This window comes from Dendrobates tinctorius, unplaced genomic scaffold (genome assembly GCF_039654945.1).
Source record: "Dendrobates tinctorius isolate UK_male_01 unplaced genomic scaffold, ASM3965494v1 ptg000199l, whole genome shotgun sequence".
NCBI lineage: Eukaryota > Metazoa > Chordata > Amphibia > Anura > Dendrobatidae > Dendrobates > Dendrobates tinctorius.
The window spans coordinates 13,130,494-13,157,735 of record NW_027361866.1 but is presented as its reverse complement, the minus strand read 5'-3'; the positions used below and the strand labels follow the sequence as shown (position 1 = coordinate 13,157,735).

The window sequence follows — 27,242 nt, the reverse complement described above, 5'->3', positions numbered from 1 at the left end:
TACCACTAACCTGAAGTACAATATGTCACGAGAAAACAGTGTCAGAATCACCGGGATCCATGGAAGCATTCCAGAGTTATGACTTCATAAAGGTACAGTGGTCAGAATTGTAAAAATTGGCCCGGTCATGAACGTGCAAACCACCCTTGGGGGTGAAGGGGTTAAGGTTGAAGGAAGACTTTAAGTCCATCTAGTTCAACCCATATCCTATCCTGACTTGCCCTAACATGTTGATCCAGAGGAGGGCAAAAGAAAACCCCATGTGGCAAACAGTAAGCTTCACATTGGGGGAAAAAAAATTCCTTCCCGACTCCACATACGGCAATCAGACTAGCTCCCTGGATCAACGCACTATTAAGGAAACTAGTGTATATACCCTGTAATATACTTTTCAAGAAAGGCATCCAGTCCCTTAAATTTTATTAGGGAATCACTCATTACAACATCATATGGCAGAGAGTTCCATAGTCTCACTGCTCTTACAGTAAAGAATCCGCGTCTGTGAGTATGCTTAAACCTTCTTTCCTCCAGACGTAGAGGATGCCCCCTTGTCCCCGTCACAGGTCTAAGAGCAAAAAGATCATTAGAAAGGTCTTTGTATTGTCTCCGCATATATTTATACATTGTAATAAGATCACCCCTAAGCCTTTGTTTTTCCAAACTAAATAACCCCAGGTGTAATAACCTGTCTTGGTATTGCAGACCCCCTAGTTCCCTAATAACCTTGGTCGCTCTTCTCTGCACCCGTCCAGTTCAACTATGTCTTTCTTATACACCGGAGACCAGAACTGTACACAGTATTCTAAGTGTAGTCGCACTAGTGACTTATATAGAGGTAAAATTATGTTCTCATGAGCATCTATGCCTCTTTTAATGCATCCCATTATTTTACTTGCCTTTGCAGCAGCTGCTTGACACTAGCCACTAAATGTGAGTTTGTTGTCCACCCATACACCCAGGTTTTTTGAGTGACCGTTTTGCCCATTGTTTTATAATTATACATCTTGTTCGTTCTACCCAAATGCATGACCTTACATTTATCCCCATTAAAGCTCATTTGCCATTTATCAGCCCAAGCTTCTAGTTTACATAAATCCACCTGTAATATAAAATTGTCATCCTCTGTACTGATTACCCTGCAGAGTTTAGTGTCATCTGCAAATATTGAAATTCTACTCTCTATGCCCCCTACAAGGTCATTAATAAATATGTTGAAAAGAACCGGGCCCAAAACTGACCCCTGTGGTACCCCACTGATAACCGTGACCCAGTCCGAGTGTGCTCCATTAATAACCACAGTTTGTTTGCTATCCCTGAGCCAGCTCTTAACCCACCTACACATATTTTCCCCTATCCCCATTGTTCTCATTTTATGTATCAACCTTTTGTGTGGCACCGTATCAAAAGCTTTTGATAAGTCCATGTACACCACGTCCACTGCATTCCCTTGGTCCAGTCCGGAACTTACCTCTTCATAAAAGCTTATCAGATTAGTCTGACAGGAACGGTCCCTTGTAAACCCATGTTGATATTGGGTCATGAGGTTATTCTTCTCCAGATACTCCAGTATAATATCTCTTAGAAAACCCTCCAGGATTTTACCCACAGTTGAGGTTAAACTTACTGGCCTATAATTCCCAAGTTCAGTTTTTGTCCCCTTTTTGAATATTGGCACCACATTTGCTATACGCCAGTCCTGTGGTACAGACCCTGTTATTATGGAATCTTTACAGATTAAAAATAATGGTCTATCTATGACTGTGCTTTATTCCTACAGTACTCGGGTGTGTATCCCATCCGGGCCCGGGGATTTGTCAATTTTAGTGATTTTTAGATGACGACGTACTTCCTGCTGAGTTAAGCAGGTGACATTTAAGGAGAATTTTTATCCCTGATCATGTTATCCATCATGGGATTTTCTTGTGTAAATACTGTTGAAAAAAAGTCATTTAGCATATTGGCTTTTTCCTCATCCACCATTTCACCCAGACTATTTTTAAGGGGGCCAACACTATCATTTTTTAGCTTCTTATTAGTTATGTAGTTAAAGAATATTTTGGGATTATTTTTACTTTCTCTGGCAATGAGTCTCTCTGTCTCAATCTTTGCTGTCTTGATTTGCTTTTTACAGAATTTAATTTTCTGTGTTTATTTAATGCCTAATCACTACCTACTTGCTTTAATTCTCTAAATTCTTTCTTTTTGTCCCTTATTGCGCCCGTTACAGCTCTATTTAACCATAGTCGTCTCCTCCTATTTCTAGCATGTTTATTCACATATGGTATATATTGTGCACAGGTCCTATTCAGGATGCTAATAAGCGTCTCCCATTTTCTTTGTGTATTTTTATGTTTCAGGATATCGTCCCAGCTAGTTGCACCAAGATCATCTCTCATCCGTTGGAAATTTGCCTTCCTGAAGTTTAGTGTCCTTGTAACCCCTCTACTACACATTTTAGTAAAGGATACATGAAAACTTATTATTTTGTGATCACTATTACCCAAGTGACCCCCAACCCTTACATTTGATATGCGGTCTGGCCTGTTGGTTAATATTAGGTCTAGCAGTGCCCCCCCTCTTGTTGGGTCCTGAACCAGTTGTGAAAGGTAATTGTCTCTCATAGTTGTCAAAAACCTATTACCTTTGCTGGAACTGCAGGTTTCGGTTCCCCAATGTATTTCAGGGTAGTTGAAGTCCCCCATAATAATGACTTCTCCTTGAGTTGCAGCTTCATCTATTTGCTTTATGAGGATATTCTCTGTTGCTTCCATTATTTTTGGAGACTTATAACAAACCCCTATCAGTAATTTACTATTTTTCCCCCCTCCCCTTATCTCTACCCACAGGGACTCTACATTTTCATTAGATTCATATATATTATCATGAAGGATGGGTCTTAAGGATGATTTTACATATAAACACACGCCTCCCCCTCGCTTATTTGTTCGGTCATTTCTTAGCAGTCTATAGCCCTGTAAATTAACCGCCCAGTCGTGGCTCTCGGCCAGCCATGTCTGATATCCCCACCATGTCATAATTATCTTCCAACAACATTAACTCCAATTCCTCCATCCTGTTGGCGAGGCTTCTGGCATTAGTATACATGCACTTTATGTACCTCTGTACCTCTATTCTTTCTTAAATTATTAACTGTTCTAACCCCACCCCTAACTTCATTATTTGTACCCAGGTCTCTATCTGCACTGTCTTCCCCTTCTATAAAAGGAATACCCCCCCCCCCATCCCTAGTGTAAGCACTCCTCCAACCTTCTAGCCATTTTCTCCCCCAGCACAGCTGCACCCTCCCCATTGAGGTGCAGCCCGTCCCTAACGTAGAACCTGTAGCCAACTGAGAAGTCGGCCCAGTTCTGCAGGAACTCAAACCCCTCGTTCCTACACCAATTCCTGAGCCACTTATTAACCTCCCTAATCTCCCGTTGCCTCTCTGGCGTGGCACGTGGTACAGTAAGTATTTCCGAAAATACCACCTTGGAGGTCCTTGCTTTAAGCTTACAGCCAAATTCCCTGAAATCCTCTTTAGCCCCTTCACTACCAAGGGTGGTTTGCACGTTAACTCCTGGGCCAATTTTTACAATTCTGACCACTGTCCCTTTGAGGTAATAACTCTGAAACGCTTCCATGGATCCCGGTGATTCTGACATTGTTTTCTTGTGACATATTGTACTTCATGTTAGTGGTAAAATTTTATTCAAATAACTTGTGTTTATTTGTGAAAAAAATGGAAATTTGGCGAAAATTTCGCAATTTTCCAACTTTGAAATTTTATGCCCTTAAATCACAAAGATACGGCACACAAAAAACTTGATAACCAACATTTCCCACATGTTTACATCAGCACAATTTTGGAACCAAAATTTTTTTTTGTTAGTTATAAGGGTTAAAAGTTGTCCAGCGATTTCTCATTTTTGCAACACCATTTTATTTTTACGGACCACATCACTTTTGAAGCCACTTTGAGGGGTCTATATGATAGAAAATACCCAAAAGTGACACCATTCTAAAAACTGCACCCCTTAAGGTGCATAAAACCACATTCAAGAAGTTTATTAACCCTTCAGGTGCGTCACAGGTATTTTTTGAATATTTAAAAAAAAAAAAATGAACATTTAACTTTTTTTCACAAAAAAAATAGTTCAGGTTCAATTTTTTTTATTTTACCAAGGGTAACAGGAGAAATTGGACTGGAAAAGTTATTGTGCAATTTGTCCTGAGTAAGCTGATACCTGATATGTCGGGGGGAACCACTGTTTCAGCGCATGGCAGAGCTCAGAATGGAAGGAGCGCCGTTTGACTTTTTCAATGCAAAATTGGCTGGAATTCAGATCAGACGCCATATCACGTTTGGAGAGCCCCTGATGTACCTTAACAGTGGAAACCCCGACAAGTGACCCCGTTTTGGAAACTAGACCCCCCCAAGGAACTTATCTAGATATGTGGTGAGAACTTTGAACCCACAAGGGCTTCACAGAAGTTTATAACGTACAGCGGTACAATTAAAAAATCATATTTTTTCCACAAAAATGATCTCTTCACCCCCAATTTTTATTTTCCCAAGGGTAACAGGACCCTAAAAGTTATTGTGCAATTTGTCCTGAGTACGCTGATACCCCATATGTCGGTGTAAACGACTATTTGGGTGCATGGCAGAGCTCAGAAGGGAAGCGGCGCCATTTGACTTTTTTGGCTGGAATTGAGATCGGACACCATGTCACGACTGGAAAACCCCTGATGTACCTAAACAGTGGAAACCCCCCACAAGTGACCCCATTTTGGAAACTAGACCCCCCAACAAACTTATCTAGATGTGTGGTGAGCACTTTGAACCCCCCCAGTGCTTCACAGAAGTTTATAACGCCTGGGCGTGAAAATAAAAAAAATCGTATTTTTTCCACAAACATGATCTTTTAGTCACCATTTTTTTTTCTTTCCCAAGGGTACCAGGAGAAATTGGACCCCAAGATTTGTTGTCCAATTTGTCCTGAGTACGCTGATACCCCATATGTGGGAGAAAACTACTGTATGGCCACGTCAGGGCTCGGGAGGGAAGTAGTGACGTTTTGGAATGCAGACTTTGATGGAATGGTCTGCGGGTGTCATGTTGCCTTTGGAGAGCCCCTGATGTACCTAAACAGTGGAAACCCCCCACAAATGACCCCATTTTGGAAACTAGACCCCCTAAGGAACTTATCTAGATGTGTGGTGAGCACTTTGAACCCCCCAGTGCTTCACAGAATTTTATAATGAACGGGTGTGAAAATAAAAAAAATTATATTTTTGCCCCTAATTTTTTATTTTCCTAAGGGTAACAGGAGAAATTGGACCCCAAAAGTTGTTTGGCAATTTGTCCTGAGCAGGCTGATACCCTGTATGTGGGGGTAAAACACGGTTTGGGCACATGGCAGAGCTTGGAAGGGAAGGAGCACCATTTGACTTTTTCAACACAGATTTGGCTTGAATTGAGATCAGACGTCATATTGCATTTGGAGAGCACCTGATGTGCCCAAACAGTGGAAACCCCCCCAATTATAACTCCAACCCTAACCCCAACACACCCCTAACCCTAATCTCAGCCCTAACTCTAGCCCTAACCCTAATGGGAAAATGGAAATAAATACATTTTCTTTTAATTTTATTATTTTTCCCTAACTAAGGGGGTGATAACGGGGGTTTGATTTACTATTTACGGCGGTTTTTATTTTTGGCAGCTGTCAAACGCTAAGACGCTTTTTATTGTAAAAATAGTTTTTACATCACCACATATTGAGAGCTATAATTTTTCCATATTTTGACCCACCGAGTCATGTGAGGTCTTATTTTTTGCGGGACGAGTTGACGTTTTTATTGGTATCATTTTCGGGCACGTGACATCTTTTGATCGCTTTTTATTCCGATTTTTGGGACGCAGAATGAACAAAAACCAGCGTTTCATGAATTTCTTTTGGGGGGGTGCGTTTACACCATTCTGCTTGCGGTAAAATTGATAAAGCGGTTTTATTCTTCGGGTCAGTACGGTTACAGTGATACCTCATTTAGGTATTTTTTTTATGTTTTGGCGCTTTTATGCAATGAAAACAATTTTATATTAAAAAAAATATTTTTGCATTGCTTTATTCTGCGAGCTATAACTTTTTTTTTTTTTTTTTTTTGCTGATGATGCTGTATGGTGGCTCGTTTTTTGCGGGACAAGATGACGTTTTCAGCGGTTTCATGGATATTTATATGCGTCTTTTTGATTGCGCATTATTTAATTTTTTGTTCGGCGGTATGATAATAAATCATTATTTTTTGCTTCGTTTTTTATTTTTTAAGGGGTTTGCTAAAGGGGTTAACTAATGGGACAGTTTTATAGGGCGGGTCATTACGGACGCGGTGATACCAAATATGTGTACTTTTATTGTTTTTGTTTTTTTTGTTTTTCCAAAAAATTAATTTATTAGGGGATATTTTTTTTTAGTTTATTTAGCGATTTTTTTAAAATTATTTTTACACTTTTTTTTTTTTCTTTTATTACATTGCCCCAGGGGGGACATAACCGTCCTGTGACAGATCACTGTGACAGATCAGCAATTTGTCACAGGCATAGATGCAGACTTCCTCATGCCTGCGCTTTGGAGGCACTGAGGAAGTCAGCTCCCTGCAGGCCCCCGTCGCCATCTTGGATCCGGGGACCTGCAGGGAAAGAGCCTGTGGGGGGCTCAGGGAAGCACGGAGGGAGTCCCCTCCCTGCCGATGCTTCCCTTTAACCCCCGGTACACCGCGATCGTGTTTGATCGCGGTGTGCAAGGGGTTAACGTGTTGGGGGAGGTCTGTGACCGCCCCTGACACACTATCACAGCTGACACCCAGCCGCGATCAGCGGCGCTCACCACGTGGGCGCCGCTGATCGCTATTGCGTAATATTCCGTCCATGGGACTTAGGGCCCAGGTCACATGGACGGAATATTACGTCCAATGTAGGAAAGGGGTTAAGGACCTTCCACCTACCTCTAACTTTGTAATTTGTGCCAATGTGCACCATGACTGCTGGATCCTCACCAGCCCCTGCCAGTAATCTGTCAACCCGATCAGCGATGTGTCGGACTCGAGCGCCAGGTAGGCAGCACACCGTTCGACGATCCCTGTCTTTGTGACAGATTGCCCTATCTGTTCCCCTAATAATTGAGTCTCCCACTACCAGAACCTGTCTGGCCTGCCCTGCTCTCCTATTTCCCCCCTTACTGGAGCAGACACTCCTCCGGCTTTGAGAGGACATGCCTTGCTGCAGCAGTGCTACTCCTGCACTAACACTCCCCTCATCTGCCAACTTAGCAAACTTATTGGGGTGTGCCAGATCAGGACTAGCCTCCCTGGTGCTCTTCCCTCTACCGTGCCTTCTAACTGTCACCCAGCTAGCTGCTTCACTGTCCTGCAGCTCCAACCTAGCACCCCCCCCCTCATCTATCCCATTGAGCGTCTGCTCAGTGAGCAGAAGACTCCTTTCCATATTGTCTATGGATCTCAGTGTTGCCAGCTGCACATTTAGATCCAGTATCTGGGCTTCCAAATGCACAACATGCTCACATCTCGCACAGCAGTATGCACCCTCGACCAGCTGTTCAAGGATTTCATACATGCGGCAAGACGTGCACTGGATGGCATTGGCAATAGTGGAGCACATCCTAATTGGGATTGCACCAGTCTAAAAGATAAGCAAAAATAAATAAAAAGTATTAATAAAATAGAACAGCAAATTCAGTAATACCTCCCTTGGAAACTCCCTGAATCCAAAGTCACTGAATCACAAGTCACACACTTACTACAGTTCGCACTTACGCTCAGGTCACACTCAGCTTGTTCACACTCGCTGAGGCAGAAGATTTAAAAGATTTTTTTTTTTTCCCTTTTACCAGCACACCACCTTGCTCCTCAATGCACTTCCAAAAAATCATTTAGAAACAATACTAAAGTTTTAACTCAGGAATAGTTCAGAAATCAGTATTTTGTGTAATAACCATGATTTCTTTCTCGCTTTTATTGGGGGACACAGGTTACCATGGATGTGTGCTGCTGTCGCTAGGAGGCTGACACTATGCAAATATGAAAAAGTTAGCTTCTCCCCGGCAGTATACACCTACCGACAGGCCCAAATTACCTCAGTTTTTGCTTAGTTTCTGTAGGAGGCGGACCTGGATTTAACACCAGATCCGCAGTGTCTTTTCCTTTACAGGTTTTGTGTGTGTTATTAATCATTTCACCTTTGTTTTTCAGATACAGCTCGTCGGGTAACAGGGTGCAGATTTCTCACCCTGTTTTCCCACATTTAAGCGACCGAGAGAGCAGTGTGGTATTACCCACTTCGCCCACTCTCGAACCTGCTGGCAGGACTCTGTCCCCTGTCCCCCCTTTGGGGTGTTTCAGGGTGACTCTCGGCGGCCAGTCCTTGCCTATTCCCCTCCTCACCCCTCTCCTCGGAGAGGGCTGAGAGGAAGACAGTGGTGGAGACGGTGCGGGAAGGAGGATCTTCTCTCCCAGGACCCTCTCCATCCTGAGGGCTCCTGATGTGATCCTCAGCTACGAAGAGGACCCGGATTCAAGAAGCAAGGTAGTATGAACCCTCCCCTGCAGCACTCACCGATAAGCTCCTGCGGCTCCTGTTTCTTCTACTCGGGACCCAGATTCAAATTTCGCACCCTTTTTTCTTTACAGCGCGGTATCCGACATTTTACAGCCGCCTTCTTCCAGGCTGTTCTCCTTTTAGGCCACACCTCCTCCGGCATTCTCCCTATCAGCGGGCTACTCTCCCCTGCCGCGCCACTTAGTGTGGCAATTCTCTCATCCTCGGTCCCAGGCATGCCCCTCGCCGACAACAGCCAATCGGCGCTTTACTTTCATTTCTTCCAGCGCCGGGCACGCCCCCGTCTGCTCTTCGGTCCCGAAGCTGGCATTGGGCTCATAGCAGACTGGTCACCCCCCACAAGCGTACCAGCCTATCAGGACGCTGCTTTCTGTTTCTTCGGCTGGGCACGCCCCCTTCTTTCTTTCTTTTTCGTCACGCCCGGACTGACTGGCCAATTACAGGGGGTCCCTAACTTCCTTCAGACGATAGACCCGTTCAGCGTGGCTCAGGGTGCACAGTGTCCATCTTGAGCTCCTGCAGCGTCTTCTGGCTCGAGGGACACAGCTACCTGCTTCCTGCATCAGAGATCCGGCGGGGGACACAGCTACCTGCTCTGCTGCTGTTGCATCGCTGGGTGTCTGATAGGCTCTGCATTCCCCTCCCCTGGCCACTTGTTAACTCCTCTCAGCAGTATCTCCTCCATAGCATCTTGCTGCAGTCTTCATTTAGGCTCTACCTATGCCCAACCTTGCAGGGGCCTCTGCCTATATCCCTACGGTAGTTCACTACGTTTGTGCCCGCTGTAAGAGAAAGTGGGCTTCAGGCCAGCCGTCTCCTTTCTGTCCGTCCTGTAGTCCTTCCACCATGTCTGCCCCTCAGGAGACCTCTTAACGCCTGGGATTAGAGCACTACTCCCCCTCCGGAGTGGGCTGTTGCCATGTCCCAGTTGATCTCGGGACTCACTGTGGCCATGTCTGTCTGTATCAGACCTCACCAAAATATCGCAGTCCCTGGTACAGGTCCTGGAACATATTCCGCATCTGTCTGCTGCCACCAGTGCTCCGAACACTTCACACGGTGATTAGCACGCACCTGACCACGACCTTCACAGGGACAGATCAGGAGAAAGGTCTAGGAAGCGGACTCTGTCTAGCTCCTCTTCAGATTCCACAGCACCAAGGGTGCCCCTCTCTGCCCGTTCCCCCTCCTCGCAGGCGGACATCGGGTCACATGTAGCCTCTCTGTCAGAGTCTGACTCTGATGCAGATCAGGCCTCTGGAACGCAGGACATGGTAGCCTCATTTCGGCTATCGTTCAAACCCTCAATAAAGGAGGACAATTCTACTCCCCAGGACCAATCCGTTTCATTGAAACGGGTAAAAGGTCCTTCCAGACTTTTTCCCAATCACAACGAGTTTGAGATCACTACCTCTAGACACTGGGAACATCCTGGCAAACGCTTCACGGGAAGAAAACGACTAGACATCCTTTACCCCTTTAATTAAGACCTTGTCAGCAAATGGTCTGAATCTCCTAAGGTGGAGCCGCCGGTTTCACGCTTAGCATCTCACACAGTCCTGTCCATTCCCGATGCGGCGTCTCATAAGGACGCTACGGACAGACAGATTGAGGCTCTAGCCAAATCAGCCTTTGAGGCGTCAGACACTTCTTTCTTCCCAAACTTTGCCTCCTCATGGGTGGCGAAAGCAATATCTGCCTTGGCCAAGACACTTCATCGAGGCATTGTGGTTGCAGCTCCCACAGAAGAGCTAGCAGATTTGGCAGACCAGATTGCCCATGCGACCCTGGATGCTGCTTCTTGCTCAGCAATAGCAAACAGCAACATTATTACTATTCGCCGCATCCTTTGGTTCAAGGCAGGGAACGCAGAACCAGCTTCCAAAAAATCTCTCACTGGCCTACCCTACCGTTCCGGTGCTCCAGGCTCTTTGGCTCCAAGCTGGACCAGATCATTTCGGATGCCACCGGAGGCATAAGTACTTCTCTTCCCCAATCCAGGCCAAAACGTCCCCTCATCAGAAAGGGTCCCCAGCTTTTTCAGCCCTTTCGACCTTTCTCTTAGGCAGATCCTCCCAGCAGGACCGTTATTCCTCACAAGGGGAAAGAAGGACACCTTCCTTCAAACCTGCCCCTCGCTAGAGGTCTAGAAGCCGCCCCTCTAAGCCCTCCGGTTCTCGCGGCCTCAGATTTTTCTCTAAATGACGGGTCACCCCCACCTGGGACTCTTTCCAGGGTCGGAGGCAGGCAGGCTTTTCAAGTAAACTTGGTTGGCGGCGGTCGACGCCTGGATCAGGGAGTGTCACGTCAGGCTACAAGATAGAATTTTCTTAGCCCCCAAAAGGACATTTCTTCCTCTCATCCACCAAAACGGCCCTCTCATGCCCCAGGGCTTTCCCAGGCTGTCTCTTCCCTCTTAAGCTCAGGAGTAATCATACCTGTTCCTTGGCACGAACGGTTTTCCGGGTTTTACTCAAACCTATTCGTAGTCCCAAAAAAGGATGGTTTCCTTCGCCTGATCTTGGACCTCAAGCAGTTGAATCGCCAACCTCGGGTTCGCCACTTTCGAATGGAGTCCTTGCGCTCGGTGATTGCCTCCATGGAGCCGAGGGAATATCTTTTTTTCTCTGTGGACATTCAGGACGTTTATTTGCACGTTCCTATTTGTGTCCAACATCAGAGGTTCCTCTGGTTTGCCATACAGGAGTCCCATTACCAGTTCATGGCTCTCCCATTCGGTCTGGCGTCCGCCCCCAGGTGTCTTCACGAAGATCATGGCGGCGGTCATGGCCTTCGTTCAAAGGGTATTCTTATAATCCCTTATCTCGAAAATCTCCTGGTCAAGGGTCCATTTCGCTGAGACTGCGATCACAGCCTCCAGATTACCCTGGACACGCTGCGCCGTCTCGGCTGGATAATCAACAAAGAGAAGTCGACCCTGATCCCAAATCAGCGTCTCGTTTTCTTGGGCATGGAATTCGACACCATCCAAGCTCGAGTCATCCTTCCAAAGGAGAAATTTTCGGCCCTCCGGCAGGGGATCAAAGCCTTAAAGCGCCCAGCCCTCGTCCCCTTCGGCTCTACATGAGAATCCTGGGGAAGATGATTGCCTCCATAAAATCAGTGCCGTATGCCCAGTTTCACTCCCTCCCACCCTCTTCAGCTGGCCCTCCTGTCTGCCTGGGACAAGACGACGATTTCCCTAGACAGACCGGTGCTTCTTCCTCCCAAGGTGAGGCAATCCCTAACCTGGTGGACGCTTTCCAACTCAGTCCTACGCGGGAGATCCGTCCTTCCTGTTCGGTGGCAAGTCATCACCATCGATGCCAGTCTCCTGGGTTGGGGAGCGGTTTTTCTCCACCTCAGCGCAGGACCGCTGGGATGCTCAGGAGATTCTCCTCCCAATCAATCTCTTGGAGATCAGGGCAATCCTTCTTGCCCTCATCCGCTGGCAGTCCCTTCTCAAAGGCGAGCCAGTCCTCATCCACTCGGACAACGCCACTGCCGTGGCGTACATAAATCACCAAGGCGGAACTCGCAGCAAGCAGATCATGCTTCATGCTAGAGGTGGCAAAGATTCTGCGTTGGGCGGAAAACCATGTTCCCGCCATATTGGCCGTCCACATTCCAGGGGTGGACAACTGGGAAGCCGATTTCCTGAGCCGTCAAGGGCTCGTGTCAGGCGAGTGGTCTCTCAACCCCGCCGTCATCCACCAAATTTGTCTGAGGTGGACCATTCCGGATGTCGACCTCATGGCGTCTGGAACAAACCACAAGGTTCATCAATATGTAGCCAGGTCTCTGGATCCGATGGCCGTCGGTTGCGACGCACTTGTGAGCCCGTAGTCCCAGTTTCGCATGCCTTATCTGTTCCTACCTCTTCCCCTGATTTCAAAGAATCGTTAAAAAGATAAAGGCAGAAGGGGTCCCCGTTCTGTTAGTAGCTCCAGATTGGCCACGGAGGGCCTGGTATGTGGAGCTAGTGAACATGCTCTCGGACGTTCACTGGAGGCTTCCAGACCGCCCAGACCTTCTATCACAAGGACCCCTCTTCCACCCGAATTCTCGGTCTCTGAGTTTAATGGCATGGCCGTTGAGGCCGCGGACCTGAGGGACGCAGGTTTTTCCCACAAGGTCATCCAGACCATGATTAAGGCAAGGAAGCCAGCGTCATCACGCATCTATCACAGATGTTGGAAAGCTTTCTTTCGGTGGTGTTTCCTATGACTTTTTCTCATCCCTCCGTTCTTGGTTTTCTACAAATGGGTCTCGACTCCGGTCTTTCCTTCAGTACCTTAAAGGGTCAGGTGTCCGCTCTGGCTATCCTCTTCCAAGGGGATCTGGCTTCTCTTCCCCAGGTGAAGACTTTTCTTCTGGGCGTCGCTCACATAGCGCCTCCTTACCAGTCTCAGGTCGACCCATGGGATCTAAATCTTGTTTTGGGCGCTATCCATCGTGCGCCCTTTCAGCCGATTCAGGATATTTCTTTTTCCCTCTTCTCGTGGAAGGTCGTCATCACCTCTATTAGGAGGGTCTCAGAGTTGGCAGCATTGTCCTGCCGTTCTCCTTTCCTAGTTTTGCACCAGGATAAGGTAGTCCTCAGACCGGTTCCTGCCTTTCTGCCAAAGGTAGTCTCTGCCTTTCACATCAGTGAGGACATCGTCCTCCCATCTCTGTGTCCTTCTCCAAATCATCCCTTGGAGAGATCGATCCACAAGTTGGACTTGGTCAAGGCAATTCGAGTCTACCTTGCAAGGACTGCTTCCATCCGTCAGTCCGATTCCCTGTTTGTCGTCTCTGAAGGTCGTCGGAAAGGGTTTCCAGCCTCCAAATCCACCATTGCTCGTTGGATTCGTTCAACGGTTCTGGAGGCATACCGCGTCCAAGACAAACAGCCTCCTCCGGGGGTGAGGGCTCTCTACCTGGGCTGTGGGAGCTTCCTGGGCCGTTCGTCACCAGGCTTCGGCCTTGCAAGTTTGCAAGGCTGCTACCTGGTCGTCCCTCCATACCTTTGTGAGATTTTACAAGATAGATACTCATGCCTCTGCTGATGCAGGCTTGGGTAGGAAGATACTGCAGGCGGCAGTCTCCCACCGGCCTACCTAAGTACCCTTCTCTCAGCATTTCTTTCCAACCCTTGGGACTGCCTTTGGATGTCCCATGGTAACCTGTGTCGCCCAATGAAGCGAGAAAGAAAGGAGGATTTTTGGCACATACCGTAAAATCTTTCTTGGAGCCTTCATTGGGGGACACAGCACCCTCCCTTAATGTACCGTGTTGGCCAATGTGCCGTTGTTTGGTTGGTACATAGGTTGAGTTCTTATAGTTGCTCCTACTACTGCTTTTGCACCAACTGAGGTAATTTGGGCCTGTTGGTAGGAGTATACTGCCGGGGAGGAGCTGACTTTTTTCTTATTTGCATAGTGTCAGCCTCCTAGCGACAGGAGCATACACCCATGGTAACCTGTGTCCCCCAATGAAGGCTCCAAGAAAGAGATTTTACGGTAAGTACCGAAAATCCCTCTTTTTAATCACCTCTTATGCGTCTTGGCATGCTTGCCACCAGTCTTTCACACTGCTTCTGGCCCAAATATTTAAAAATTTCTTATTTGTTTGATGGCTTGTGACGATCATCCTCTTTGTTACATTCCTGAGGTTTTCCTTGGGGTTCAGTTATGGAGATTGGGCTGCCCATGACAGGGTTTTGATGTGATGATCTCTTAATTTTTGCCAGAGCTGTATATATATATTTAATATAAGAGAGAAAATTTTTTTGCCTCAGCCAGCTCACCACTTTGAAGAAAACCAGGAATAAGTCCAGCCTGTGGTTGCAGTTTGCAAGGAAAACGGATTGGGACAAATCCTTACATGTAAAGGAAATGGCAATGTTTCTCCAGTCCAGTAGTGGGATAAAATACAGTATAACTTTTATTTTTCCATTAAAAAGGTTCAGTGTTTCTTCAATAACAATTTTGCATATAGTCAATTCCTTTTGGACGACATGTTTCGACACTACATGTGTCTTCCTCCAGGTCCAAGTGAGGAATGAATCAAAACCACATATATAATATAAAGCCAGGGAGAACACCACTGAATTTCTGGATGTTACCCTTTCTAGAAACTAGCTGGTGTGCGTAGAAGATTCCAAGTGGATTTAGTTCAGCCAAGTTAACCCTATAACCAGCAGTAACCCTTTGTGTCTTATAGGTATCGTTTGATTTTATTTGCTTTTAATATTGATTTTAGTCATTTGTTTTTTTCATGTTGGTGAAGTCCTTGGGGATGGAACAACTCCGCAAAGGGTTACTGCTGGTTATAGGGTTAACTTGGCTAAACTAAATCCACTTGGAATCTTCTATGCACACCAGCTAGTTTCTAGAAAGAATGACACCCAAAAATTCAGTGGGTGTTCTCCCTGGTTTTATACTATATATGTGGTTTTGATTCATTCCTCACTTGGACCGGGAGGAAGACACATGTAGTGTTGAAACATGTCGTCCAAAAGGGATTGACTATATGCAAAACTGTTATTGAAGAAACATGGAACCTTTTTAAAGGTAATCTGTCACCCTTTTTTGGGACAATGAGCTGCCGGCATCGACATCAGCGGCTTATCTACCTACAGCATTCTGTAATGCTTTAGATAAGCCTCCGATGTAACCTGAAAGATAAGAGAAAAAGAGTTAGATTACACTCACCCGGGGGGGGGGGGGGGGGGGGGGTCGGAGGTCCGGTCCGATGGGTGTCGCTGTCTGGGAGAGGTACGGCGCTTGTGCACTGCAGTATTCTGCTCTGCCCTCAACAGGGCAGAGTAGTGCGCCTGAACCACGACAGGAAGGGAAGAAGAGGACAGCATCGCTGCAAGATGAGGGGTGCCGGACCGCAACACCCATCGGACCAAGACGGGACCGCCCCCGGTGAGTATAATCTAACTTTTTTTTCTTCTGTTTCAGGTTACATCGGGGGCTTATCTACAGCATTCTGTAATGCTGTAGATAAGCCCCTGGTGTAGATGACGGCAGCTCGTAGTCCAAAAAAAGGTGACAAGTTCCCTTTAATGGAAAAATAAGTTATATTTTATTCTACCATTGGACTGATCACTGGAGAAACATTGCTATTTCCTTTACATATATTTAATATATATAGTTTTTTTTAAATATATATATACATGTATAGTGATGTCATTTTTCTAGTGTAAATGACGGCCTTGAGAGCCAATTCATAGCTTCATAGGGAGGTGGGATTATACGGGATAGATACTTCTCAGAAGTTTTCTATGTAAAGAGATGAATTTCTAGCTAAAGAATGAAAATATATACTTTTATTTTCTGTTGTGTGAACATGTTTTGTTTTTCTTCCTCAGATTTCCTTCTAGCCTTCAACAGTTTTTTTTAAAGAAGTCTAAGGGAAAAAAAGCTGACAGATAATTAAAGATGATGGTTGTCAGAGAAAGCTGAGGATGTTTTTTTCCTAGAATGCGGTTATACCATAGGCTTTTGTGCTCTGGTATTTTGTTAACTTTTTTATGTTCATATATTTTTCCCTCTGTTTAATAAAAAAAAAGTTGATATTGAATTAAAAAATAAACTTGATTAGTTTGTCTTATGTTTTTTTATTTTTGTCAAGAGATACTTTGGAAAGACTGAAAATGTACCTTTTTCTCTGGGTGGAAGCATTCTCTTAGTAAAATAACCAGGGCTGTGGAGTCTGAGTCGGTGCTCATTTTGGTGGAGTTGGAGTCGGTATAAAATGGACCGACACCTAAAATATATAATAAATTGGGTACAGTAGTTCAATGCAGAATGTGCTGAATATTTTTTCATAGGAATTTGGGAAAGTTATGAAATGCCTTATAAATGGCTGTTCTATTCCTGATCTAAGGCTACATTCACACACAGCATTTTTCCTGCGTTTTTTGTGGATACGTTTTTCAGCTGCAAAAGCCGATCAGATTTTTAAAAAAACGCATCACCTGAAAGGTTTTTGAGCTCATAGATAATTTCAATAGCAAAAGCAGATTAGAAATCTGCTCTATCCATTTATCCATCTCTGTCTCCATATCTTATCTGTACCAAAAAATGAAAGCCGGGTAGGGTAGCACACAGACTAACACTTCCTGCCAGGCAAAGGAGGAGGAAAGAGCGTCTCAAACATCATTAACAAGATATTTTGTAAGTGACAAATTTACTGTAACAATGACCGCAGATATGTCTAAAAGACAGCTCATACAGCTTGTTGTGAAGGACGGTGTACCATTAACATTATTTGCACGACCAGCTTTTACAGCTCTTAATGGAGAAATGGCCCCCAAACTTGGTGTTTCTCTGGAAAGAGAAAGTTTTAGAAAATTAGTGATTGAAGAAGCCCTTAAACAAAAGGAAGATCTTAAAAAGACTCTCAAAAGACGCTTCATGTTTATTAAAATGGATGCCTGCACACGTCACAGAGTGAACTATTTTGGAATCAATGTTCGATATGTTTGTGACAACAAAAATTGTTACCAACACGCTGGCAGTAAAAGATGCTAAAGCTCATCACAGCAGCCAGTTTCTCCAGGCCTTAGTGGAAAAAGTTCTGCAAAATTACAAAATCAAAAAAGAACAGGTTCTTGCTATTGTAATTGACAATGCTTCAAACATAAGTACAATTACACTGATGAATGAGAGTAATGAACAACAGCTAGAGGAACATCTAGGATTCAGTATGTTTGAGATGGAAGGCCACAGGGTTAGGGCTGGGGTTAGGGGTGTGTTGGGGTTCGGGTTGGAGTTAGAATTGGGGGTTTCCACTGTTTGGGCACATCTGGGGCTCTCCAAATGCAACATGGCGTCTGATCTCAATTCCAGCCAATTCTGAGTTGAAAAAGTCAAATGGTGCTCCTTCCCTTCCAAGCTCTGCCATGCGCCCAAACAGTGTTTTGCCCCCACATGTAGGGTATCAGCCTACTCAGGACAAATTGCAAAACAATTTTTGGGGTCCAATTTCTCCTGTTACCCTTAGAAAAATAAAAAATTGGCAAAAATATCATTTTTGTGGAAAAAAATGATTTTTTTATTTTCACGCCCAGGCGTTATAAACTTCTGTGAAGCACTTGGGGGTTCAAAGTGCTCACCACACATCTAGATAAGTTCCGTGGGGGGTCTAGTTTCCAAAATGGGGTCACTTGTGGGGAGTTTCAATAGTTTAGGTACATCAGGGGCTCTCCAAACGCACATGACACCCGCAGACCATTCCATCAAAGTCTGCATTCCAAAACGTCACTGCTTCCCTTCCGAGCCCCGACCGTGTCCATACAGTAGTTTTCTCCCACATATGGGGTGTCAGCGTACTAATGACAAATTGGACAACAACTTTTGGGGTCCAATTTCTCCTGTTACCCTTGGGAAAATGAAAAAATTGGGGACTAATTGATCATATTTGTGGAAAAAATACGATTTTTTTATTTTCATGCCCAGGCATTATAAACTTCTGTGAAGCCCTTGGGGGTTCAAAGTGCTCACCACACATCTATATAAGTTCCTTAGGGGGTCTCGTTTCCAAAATGGGGTCATTTGTGGGGGGTTTCCACTGTTTAGGTACATTAGGGGCTCTCCAAAGGCAACATGACACCCGCAGACCATTCCAAAACGTCACTACTTCCCTTCCGAGCCCCGACGTGTGCCCATACAGTAGTTTTCTCCCACATATGGGGTATCAGCATACTCAGGACAAATTGGACAACAACTTTTGGGGTCCAATTTCTCCTGGTACCCTTGGGAAAATAAAAAAATGGTGACTAAAAGATGTTTGTGGAAAAAATACGAATTTTTTATTTTCACGCCCGGGCGTTATAAACTTCTGTGAAGCTCTGTGGGGTTCAAAGTTCAGCGTACTCAGGACAAATTGCACAATAACTTTTAGGGTCCTGGTACCCTTGGAAAAATAAGAATTGAGGGTGAAAAGATCATTTTTGTGGAAAAAATATGATTTTTTTAATTGTACGGCTTTGTTATAAACTTCTGTGAAGCCCTTGGGGGTTCAAAGTTCTCACCACACATCTAGATAAGTTTCTTGGGGGGTCTAGTTTCCAAAATGGGGTCACTTGTAGGGGGTTTCCACTGTTTAAGTACATCAGGGACTCCAAACGTGACATGGCGTCTGATCTGAATTCCAGCCAATTTTGCATTGAAAAAGTCAAACGGCGCTCCTTCCATTCTGAGCCCTGCCATGCGCCGAAGCAGTCGTTCCCCCCCCCCCCCCCCCCCCCACATATCAGGTATCAGCGTACTCAGGACAAATTGCACAATAACTTTTGCAGTCCAATTTCTCCTGTTACCCTTGGTAAAATAAAAAAAATTGAACCTGAAGTATTTTTTTTGTGAAAAAAAGTTAGATGTTCATTTTTTTTTAAATATTCCAAAAAATTCCTGTGACGCACCTAAAGGGTTAATAAACTTCTTGAATGTGGTTTTGTGCACCTTAATGGGTGCAATTTTTAGAATGGTGTCACTTTTGGGTATTTTCCATCATATAGACCCCTCAAAGTGGCTTCAAATGTGATGTGGTCCTAAAAATAAAATGGTGTTGTAAAAATGAGAAATCGCTGGTCAACTTTTAACCCTTATAACTTCCTAACAAAAAAATTTTGGTTCCAAAATTGTGCTGATGTAAAGTAAACATGTGGGAAATGTTAGTTATCAAGTTTTTTGTGTGCCGTATCTCTGATTTAAGGGCATAAAAATTCAAAGTTGTAAAATTTGTAACATTTTTGCCAAATTTCCGTTTTTCTCACAAATAAACGCAAGTTATTTGAATGAAATTTTACCACTAACATGAAGTACAATATGTCACAAGAAAACCATGTCAGTCACCGGGATCCATGGAAGCGTTCCAGAGTTAGGACCTCATAAAGGTACAGTGGTCAGAATTGTAAAAATTGGCCCGGTCATGAACGTGCAAACCACCCTTGGGGGTGAAGGGGTTAAACGACCTCCCATAAAAAAAAAAATTTCTCCTAATCTTATGTAGATGTTTGCAGGGCTGTGGAGTCGGTAAGCCAAACCTGCGACTACGACTCTAGACTCCTCAATTTCCCCCTTACACCGACTCTCCGACTCCCACTTATATTTAAGTGAAAAGTTTATTGTAGTACAATGTGAACATCAGACATTTAATCATATTTATGATACAACTAGCTGAAGAGCCCGGCGCTGCCCGGGCATAGTAACTAACTGTGGTTAGTTATAGCAAATTATTATCCTCCATCCCATAGTCCCGTGCCCATATACCCATCATACATGTCCACGATCCCATAGGCCCGTGCCCATATACCCATCATACATATCCTCCATCCCATAGTCGAGTGCTCATATACCCAACCCATCACACATCCTCAATCCCATAGTCCCATGCCCATATACCCATCATACATATTCTTCATCCCATATACCCATCATACATATTCACCATCTCAGTCGAGTGCCCATATACCCATCACACATCCTTCATCTCATAGTCCCATGCCCATATACCCATACATATCCACCATCTCATAGTCCCGTGCTCATATACCCATCATACATATCCTCCATCCCATAGTCGAGTGCTCATATACCCAACCCATCACACATCCTCAATCCCATAGTCCCATGCCCATATACCCATCATACATATTCTTCATCCCATATACCCATCATACATATTCACCATCTCAGTCGAGTGCCCATATACCCATCACACATCCTTCATCTCATAGTCCCATGCCCATATACCCATACATATCCACCATCTCATAGTCCCGTGCTCATATACCCATCATACATATCCTCCATCCCATAGTCCAGTGCCCATATACCCATCACGCATCCTCCATCCCATAGTCCCGTGCCCATATACATATCCGCCATCCTATAGTCCCGTGCCCATATACCCATCATACATATCCTCCATCCCATAGTCCAGTGCCTAGATACCCATCGCACATCCTCCATTCCATAGTCAACCATTATGACATCATAATGAGCGGCGGCAGGGCTTGCAACCTATGATGACATCAGCGTCGCCATGGCAATCATTGTGACATAATGAGGGGTGGGGCTTGATACGCACACACTGCTTCCCCAGTATGCAAATAGGGACACTATGACGACATGAGGGGCGGGGCTTGACACGCACACACTTTTTCCCCCAGTATGTAGATAGGGGCAAAATTGTTTGGTGAATTGGAACGCGCAGGGTTAAAATTTCACCTCACAACATAGCTTAGGACGCTCTCTGGGTCCAGACGTGTGATTGTGCCAAATTTTGTGGCTGTAGCTGCGACGGTGCGGATGCCTATCCCGGACACACACACACATACATACACACTTTGAGCTTTATATATTAGATAATCAAGATATTTAGATAGAACATAATATATATTTATTGAAATACTTTAGAACACAAAAAAATAAAACTGTAAATATGTAATACACTATGTAATATCGATTACATATAGTCATGGCCAAAAGTTTAAAGAATGACAAATATTATATTTTCACATGATCTGCCCTCTGGTTTTTATGTTTGTCAGATGTTTTTATCACATACTCATAATATGATTGCAATTATATTTCTGTAACAAAAGGTTATATTGACAGAATGAGTTAATGCAGCAAGTCAATATTTGCAGTGTTGACCCTTCTTCAGGACCTCAGCAATTCTCCCTGGCATGCTCTCAATCAACTTCTGGATCAAATCCTGACTGATAGCAGTCCATTCTTGCAAAATCAATGCTTTTATTTTGTCTGAATTTGAAGGTTTTTGTTTGTCCACCCGTCTCTTGATGATTGACCACACGTTCTCAATGGGATTAAGATCTGGGGAGTTTCCAGGCTATGGTCCCAAAATCTCTATTTTGTTCCCTGAGCCATTTAGTTATCACCTTTGCTTTATGGCAAGGTGCTCCATCATGTTGAAAAAGGCATTTTTGATCGCCAAACTGCTCTTGGACGGTTGGGAGAAGTTGTTCTTGGAGGACATTCTGGTACCATTCTTTATTCATGGCTGTGTTTTTAGGCAAGACTGAGAGAGAGCCCATTCCCTTGGCTGAGAAGCAACCCCACACATGAATGGTTTCAGGATGCTTGACAGTTGGCATGAGACAAGACTGGTGGTAGCGCTCACCTGGTCTTCGAATAAGCCGTTTTCCAGATGAGCTTATCCTCCGCAGCAGAGGTGACTCTTGGTCTTCCATTCCTGGGGCGGGCCTCATGTGAGCCAGTTTCTTTGTAGTGCTTGATGGTTTTTGCCACTGCACTTGGGGACACTTTCAAAGTTTTCCCAATTTTTCAGACTGACTGACCTTCATTTCTTAAAGTAATGATGGCCACTCGTTTTTCTTTACTTAGCTGCTTTTTTCTTGCCATAATACAAATTCTAACAGTTTATTCAGTAGGTCTATCAGCTGTGTATCCACCAGACTTCTGCACAACACAACTGATGGTCCCAACCCCATTTATAAAGCAAGAAATCCGACTTATTAAACCTGACAGGGCACACCTGTGAAGTGAAAACCATTTCCGGTGACTACCTCTTGAAGCTCATCAAGAGTGTGCAAAACAGTAATAAAAGCAAAAGGTGGCTACTTTGAAGAACCAAGAATATAAGATGCACAGTATTTTCAGCTGTTTCACACTTTTTTGTTATTTATATAATTCCACATGTGTTAATTCATAGTTTTGATGCCTTCAGAGTGAATCTACAATTTTCATGGTCATTAAAATAAAGAAAACTCTTTGAGGAGTGTCCAAACTTTTGGTCTGTGTGTGTGTGTATATATATATCTATGACTTAGCTAAGACAAAGCCTAGATCCTCAGGCTAAATTCACACCACGGGCGTAGCCAGGCTCAAACCTAGGGTGGGGGGCAGAACCTCATACTGCACACCTCAGCTGCTGCAGAACCTCGTACTGCACACCCCTACACTTGAAAATAAAGCCTGCACCTTAAGAAGATGTGATGAATGCAGTTCTGTTTATTCCAACTATCAATTGATGTTGATGTGTTACTGAAGACGAGCAATGCCTGTCCTGGGCGTCCTTTTGGGCAGCTATGAGGTGTACCTGGCTGGTGCTAAAAAAAAAAAAAAGTGTTTGTGTGCTACCCGGCTTTCATTCTTTTTGGTACAGATAAGATAAGGATAGACAGATATGGATAAATGGATAGATAGAGCAGATTTCTAATCTGCTTTTGCTATTGAAATTATCTATGAGCTCAAAAACCTTTCAGGTGATGTGGTTTTTTAAAAAAGCGGATCTGCTTTTGCAGCTGAAAGCGTATCTTCAAAGAACGCTGTGTGTGAATGTAGCCATAGAACAGCCATTTACAGGACATTTCATATCTTTCCCAAATACCTATGAAAAAAATATTCAGCACATTCTGCATTGAATTACTGTACCCAATTTATTATATATTTTAGGAGTCGGTCCATTTTATACCAACTCCACCAAAATGAGCTCCAACTCCACAGCCCTGGATGTTTGTATACAATAAGTGTGTCCTATATACTCCCCAGTCATGTTCTCTGGGATCCTGCACCGTTCTCCTTTTCTGAGTCACGTGATCCGCAATGTCTGAAGAGCAGTGACCGCCTTGTGTGACCTAGACGTGGCTTTTACAATGTAAGTATGAAGCGTCGTATGAAGATGGGAGGCGCCAGACCGCAACACCCATTGGACCAAGACCGGACTGCCCCCTGGTGAGTATAATCAGAATGCTGTAGATAAGCCCCTGATGTCGGTGCCGACAGCTCATTCGAAAAAAGGGGTGACAGATTCCCTTTAGTGGGAGTGCTTGTCTAATGGCTCGGCAAATCAGTAACAAATGTAGGTGAGACTTGGGAGCTACACACTTCCGAAAGCTGGAATTAGATCATTGAGCAAAGGCTTACTTTGTAGCTAAATCTTTCCCCCAATTATAGCACAGTAAGGAAAAATATGTTCTATATTAAGGGCTAATAAATCAGTCTTGCAGAAAACATATTGAGCCCTGTACGTGATATATTGTAACTTGCTTTTGTATCTGTCATGTGGTCACAATATAGAAGGGTTTCCAGCAAATGATCAAACTAAATGTTCACATTTTGCTTTTCAAATAGTTTTGACATATGAAAAACTCTTGGTATACATCAGACCTGATGCACCAGGAGAGCATTTATAGAACTTGTGGAAAGTTTGGCTGGTTAGTGTTAACAAATGCTTCTCAAATCCCAATTACCAGAGGGGCAACTTATCCAGAGAACAGCTACAAAGTATATCTCTCAGGAGGACCCAGACCATCCAGAACATTCTTGGCCATGGATAACCCATTTATTCAAGAAAAAAACTAAGTTCTGCTTTCGTGGGGCAGTGCTGCCTTGCAGTTGAATACTTTTCAAGTTATAGCTGAAAGCTGGAGGTCCCAGCACTGTCTAGCAAAAACATTGTCTAAACCGAACAATTTACTAAATATAGTTAGGTCCAGAACAGGGTCGGACATATCATTGATGCAACCGGTGTATGGAGTGAGGCTGCGCCCACTGGGCGGGCTCTGGCCAGGAGTAGGTATAACGCATACATACCCTGCGGTCCTGGCTCAGAAAACGGCAAATCCCCACAGTGCATGCTCTGGGGGGATTGATAAGTCTGCAATCACACAGTAACTGCAGACTTACTGATTTGGACAGGACAACCTCTTTAAAAGTGTACCGCCATTAAGAAGTTATCTATACACAATAGCGATGTTGATTTCTAGTTTCGCAGTGGTCTGACTTCGAAGGCTATTAGCAAACCCTAAATGGGGAATTTCGTTAATTTTCTATGAAGATAGCTGAGCAGGCAGGATCTCCTCGATCAGACAACCAGAAATCGAGATGTAACTTTATCGCTTCATTAGGGTACACAGGAACCATGGGTGTATGCTGCTGCCACTAGGAGGCTGACACTATGCACATAAAGTTCTCTGCAGTATACACCCCACCAACTAGCACTAAGTTAATCAGTTATAGCTTAAAGTCAGTAGGAGGTGGACACGGGTCTTTAGACCTATATCTACCTAATGTGCGTTGTTTTCAGGTTTCCGGAGGGCTAGTGTGAACAGTCACTACTGTACTCGCATGCAGTGACGGCGTGTACTGCCATCCTCATATGTCTGTTCGGCAGGACCCAAACGCCTAACACAAGCGTGTTCAGGTATTCCGGACCCGGTCCTGCCTCCGTCCCCCCTACCCACTCGCCCACCAGAGCCTATCGGTTAGGATTTTTGGACATCCGATCTTCACAGATGGGGAGGTACTTTTTCTCCCCCTCCCAGGTACTGGCGAGAACCCGAGTAAAGAAGAAGTTATGAAGAAGAGAAGATCAGGGAGGAGGAAAAAAAATTTTTTTACTTTATTTTAATAAAGGGCATTAGGAGTAGTTCCCCTTTAATTCCGGTGGTTGGCAGCTCCAGGCATACCTTTTCCGGCGTTTTTGGAACCTTAGCGCGCCGCTCCTCCATGATCCTGCGGTCACTAGCTGTAATGTAGGTTCCAGCTTCTCTTGAGCCGATTTACAGAGTTGGCTCCGCCCCCGTCCTCAGCTCTTTGGGTGGGTATTTTTCCTGCCCATTCCTCTCTTCCTGCGCACCGCGGTTAGCTTCACTCACTACTCCCAGCCTCTCCAGTCTGACTGGGATCGCTGCCATCTTGCTCCCGAACCTGGTAGCTAGCCCCGCCCTCTTCCGGTCTCTGAGAGTGGGATCTTTCTCTGCAGCGCTCGCTTTCACCAGCTGGGTCCCCTGCATCCTTAAGGTTGCCATCTTCTAGCTGATGCACCCAGACGCGAGTTTGCACTTTGATGATTGTGTAGTGGGAGTGTCGGTAGTGGCAGTCTCTGGGAGCTGTAGCCGCTCATTGGCTGTGCAGTTCCGTGCTTTGGCTGCCAGGCTGCAATTGGCCTGATGCTGATTGGTTCATCAGGGCAGTGAAGGCGCCCATTCAGGAGCGCTCTCACTTCCTGAGGCAGGCTTAGAAGGTGGAAGGCGCTCATTCAGGAGTGCGCAATGGCTTTTCTGTGTACACAGGACCTGTGATGAGGTCACAGGAGGGGAGGAGTTAGGAGTCACATGATGAAGGGCGTCAGTGTATGCAGGATGGCTGTGCTGGTTGCCATGGTGCTGCATGAGGGGAAGTTTGTGTGGGGTCAGGAGGGGTTTACAGTGTGGATGTAGCAGAGCCATGCATGTACGGAGTGGAGATGTGCATGTACAAAGTTTACGGAGAGGAGCCGTGTGTGTATGAAGTGTACGGCGCGGAGCCACATGTGTATGGAGAGTAGCCGTGTGTGTACAAAGCAGAGCAGTGTGTGTACGAAGCAGAGATGCGCGTGTATACGAGGTGTACGGAGTGGAGCCGTGACGTTACACTGCAGACAGATCAGGGAGCCCCACATCTAAACCAGGTCCCTCCAGTCTGACTCAAATGGGTTCTGGGCATCAGAACTGGCATCAAAGTGGGCAGTCGATTTTGACCATTTGAATAAGTAGCTGTTGTTTTAAATGGGTTAAATGACTTTGGGCCACGGATCTCACACTAAGAATACATAGTGATGCCCTGCATCAATCCCAGGTGCCTCTAGCCTGGCCCAAATGGGTTCTGGGCATCAGAATTGGCATCAAAGTGGTCAAACAGCCAATTTTCCCAGATTTGAATAAGTAACTGTTTAAGGGGTTAAATAACTTTGGGCCACTGATCTCACACTAAGGATAATCCTATAACCCTACTCATACTCATTTATCCTCTCATTAACGCCCTTTGATACCCATTTTTGTGCGTTTTAGGCTGTGTGCACACGTAGCAGATTTAGATGCATTTCCGCAGCGTTTTTGGACTTGTGGAATTGCATCAAATCCACAGTGTGCACAGTCAATGTAAATCTATCTGAAATGGAGATTTGTGCATATGCTGTGGAAAAATCTGCGCAGAAACAGCGTTTTTTTTTCCGCAGCATGTCAATTCTTTTTGTGGATCTGCAGCGTTTCTGCACGCAATGACTTCCATTGAGTCAAGCACATCCGCAGCAAAACCACAGATGTAAAAAAGATCTACGGTTTTTATGTGGATGAGAGAGACTCTGCAGATCGGGAGGAGGGAAGTGTGTGTTGCAGTGACTGTGCGTGTATGTGTGCAGGGTCTGTGTGAGTGTGTGCGTGTCTGTAGGCATCCATTGTCTGATAGGACTACTGCTCCCATTCGGCAACAAATGCTCACAATGACAGTATTGCCGATGATGGGACAATAGTCCCATCAGACAATGGCTGTGATCAGTAGTAAAAACAAAACAGAACATACATTACATACATATAACATACAACACATAACATAGAATACATACTTGCCAAACACCTAGTCCCCGACGCCCTCGTCTCCTGTAATAAAAATTAAAATAAAAAAACAACCTATACATTACCTTTCCACCATAGTCCACTTAACGTGTGTCAATCGATCTCCCGTGTAGAACACTGACATCAGGTGATGTCAGTGCTCTACAGGGGCCCTGAGATGAACTGACAGTGGAAGTAATCCTCTGCGATGTATGCCGCTGCCGGGAGAGAGAGGTCACTTAAGTTTAT

The 27,242-nt window shown here is 44.9% G+C and overlaps 1 protein-coding gene across 1 annotated transcript in view; it reads left to right on the top strand.

Annotated features, from left to right (window-relative positions):
- RBM44 (RNA binding motif protein 44) overlaps window positions 1-16,227 on the top strand; it is a 195,161-nt gene extending 178,934 nt beyond the window's left edge. The window contains exon 14 of the mRNA XM_073553247.1: window positions 15,999-16,227. The gene's annotated coding sequence lies outside the window, so the exon portion shown is untranslated. The remainder of the gene's footprint in view (window positions 1-15,998) is intronic.
- Window positions 16,228-27,242: the final 11,015 nt, after the last annotated feature.